This window comes from Pan paniscus, chromosome 3 (assembly GCF_029289425.2).
Source record: "Pan paniscus chromosome 3, NHGRI_mPanPan1-v2.0_pri, whole genome shotgun sequence".
NCBI classification, from domain to species: domain Eukaryota; kingdom Metazoa; phylum Chordata; class Mammalia; order Primates; family Hominidae; genus Pan; species Pan paniscus.
This window is the reverse complement of record NC_073252.2, coordinates 39,034,231-39,037,354: the sequence shown is the minus strand read 5'-3', so window position 1 is coordinate 39,037,354 and position 3,124 is coordinate 39,034,231.

Below are 3,124 nucleotides of genomic sequence, written 5' to 3'. Positions count from 1 at the left end.
CTTGTAGAGTTTCTGCTGAGAGATCAGCTGTTAGTCTGATGGGCTTCCCTTTGTGGGTAACCTGACCTTTCTCTCTGGCTGCCCTTAACATTTTTTCCTTCATTCAACTTTGGTGAATCTGACAATTATGTGTCTTGGAGTTACTCTTCTCGAGGAGTATCTTTGTGGTGTTCTCTGTATTTCCTGAATTTGAATGTTGGCCTGCCTTGCTAGATGGGTGAATTTCTCCTGGATAACATCCTGCAGAATGTTTTCCAACATGGTTCCATTCTCCCCGTCAATTTCAGGTACACCAATCAGACATAGATTTGGCCTTTTCACATAGTCCCATATTTCTTGGAGGCTTTGTTTGTTTCTTTTTACTCTTTTTCCTCTAAACTTCTCTTCTCGCTTCATTTCATTCATTTGATCGTCAATCACTGATACCCTTTCTTCCAGTTGATCAAATCAGCTACTGAAACTTGTGCATTCGTCACATAGTTCTAGTGCCATGGTTTTCAGCTCCATCAGGTCCTTTAAGGACTTCTCTACACTGCTTATTCTAGCTAGCCATTCGTCTAATCTTTTGTCAAGGTTTTTAGCTTCTTTGTGATGGGTTCGAACTTCCTCCTTTAGTTGGAGAAGTTTGATCATCTGAAGCCTTCTTCTCTCAACTTGTCAAAGTCATTCTCTGTCCAGCTTTGTTCCATTGCTGGCGAGGAGCTGCGTTCCTTTGGAGTGGGAGAGGTGCTCTGATTTTTAGAATTTTCAGCTTTTCTGCTCTGTTTTTTCCCCATCTTTGTGGTTTTATCCACCTTTGGTCTTTGACGATGGTGACGTACTGATGGGTTTTTGGTGTGGATGTCCTTTCTCTTTGTTAGTTTCCCTTCTAACAGTCAGGACCCTCAGCTGCAGGTCTGTTGGAGTTTGCTGGAGGTCCACTCCAGACCCTGTTTGCCTGGGTATCAGCAGCGGAGGCTGCAGAACAGCGAATATTGCTGAACAGCAAATGTCGCTGCCTGATCGTTCCTCTGGAAGCTTTGTCTCAGAGGGGTACCCGGCCATGTGAGGTATCAGTATGCCCCTACTGGGGGGTGCCTCCCAGTTAGGCTACATGGGGGTCAGGGACCCACTTGAGGAGGCAGTCTGTCCGTTCCCAGATCTCAAACTCTGTGCTGGGAGAACCACTACTCTCTTCAAAGCTGTCAGACAGGGACATTTAAGTCTGCAGAGATTTCTGCTGCCTTTTGTTGGGCTATGCCCTGCCCCCAGAGGTGGAGTCTACAGAGGCAGGCAGGCCTCCTTGAGCTGCGGTGGGCTCCACCCAGTTTGAGCTTTCTGGCTGCTTTGTTTACCTACTCAAGCCTCAGCAATGGCTGGCGCCCGTCCCCCAGCCTCACTGCCGCCTTGCAGTTTGAGCTCAGACTGCTGTGCTAGCAATGAGCAAGGCTCCGTGGGTGTGGGACCCTCCAAGCCAGGTGCGGGATATAATCTCGTGGTATGCCATTTGCTAAGACCGTTGGAAAAGCGCGGTATTAGGGTGGGAGTGACCCAATTTTCCAGGTGCCATCTGTCACCCCTTCCTTTGGCTAGGAAAGGGAATTCCCTGACCCCTTGTGCTTCCTGGGTGAGGCAATGCCTCACCCTGCTTCGGCTCACACTCATTGGGCTGCACCCACTGTCCTGCCCCCACTGTCCGACGGGCCCCAGTGAGATGAACCCGGTACCTCAGCTGGAAATGCAGAAATCCCCCATCTTCTGCATCACTCATGCTGAGAGCTATAGACTGAAGCTGTTCCTATTTGGCCATCTTGGAACCACCCCCCCTAATGTGTGCATTCTTGATGTTGACTTTAACAGGAATGCCTTGGGGTGGAATATTGATTAAAGTTAGATATTTGAGGTATTCTTTATAAAGTTTTCAAAGTATTTTTTAAATACCTAAAGTTGTATTTAATGAAAGATGAGGACTGAATTTTATCAAGTGAATTTTTCACCTTTATAGAGATGCTCATCTATTTTTCTTGTTTGACTTACTCAACTGAATTATTGTTATAGACTTGTTAATGATAGACCATTTCTACAATCTCAGAAACATCCTAATTACTCATTGTATTTTTTCTTCAGGACACAGCTAGATTGATTGGGGTTTCTTTATTCTGAGCTCTATCCCTTCCCTATAAATGACTGAAATTTATCCCTTTCATTTGTATTTTCTCATAATTACTCCTAATTTTATAATATATATACTTACAAATATTTTTCTAACAACATCAGGAGTTAATTGGCATCTATAGCTTCCTTTCAATTAGACAACTATCTTACATGGTTTTAGTGCACTCTCTCCCTCCCTACCCCACCTTCAGCCAACTCCCTTCTCCCTTCTTATCATTGGCAGTTTTTAGCTCGAGATTTCTATTAAGATTTTTGTCATCAATACTTTTTGGTACTTAGCACTAAATTTTACTACTTTTCTTTGCTAAATAATCCTTCTTGTATTTTATTATTTTAGAGTTAATTTCTTTTTAAACTCTCCTTCCTCTGGGAATTCAGATATGGATCTGTCTTCCATGTCTTTTAGCATTTTAGTATGTTTTCTGTCTCTTTGGCCTCCCCTGGTGAGTTTGGGAAAATTCTCCTTGGTCTTCTCTATCATTAATTTTCTCATTAGTGGTGCTATTTGCAACTCAAGTCATCCAATGAGTTTTTCTTTTCAATAATTGTCTATAATTTCCATGATTCTTACTCTATTTTTAAAAGAATCTTGCCTCTTCCTGAAGATATCTATTATAAATGCCTATTCTGCTCTTTTATTTCTGTTTTGTTGGGTATTAACTTCTTTCATATCTTGAGTTTGGCTCCTTTCTATTATGGTACTTGCTTTCTGCAGTATCATGCTTCTTGATTGTGCAACTGTGTTTAAGCCTTCTTGTGAAAGTGCTTGTTGATCTATTTTCATAGCCTGCTTGTTGGGATGCTGGATCAAACCAGTCTCTACTAATTTTCTTTTCTTTTTTTTTTGAGACGTCTCGCTCTGTGGCCCAGCCTGGAGTACAGCGGCATAATCTCAGCTCACTGCAACCTCCACCTCCCGGGTTCAAGTGATTCTCCTGCCTCAGCCTCCTGAATAGCTGGTACTACAGGC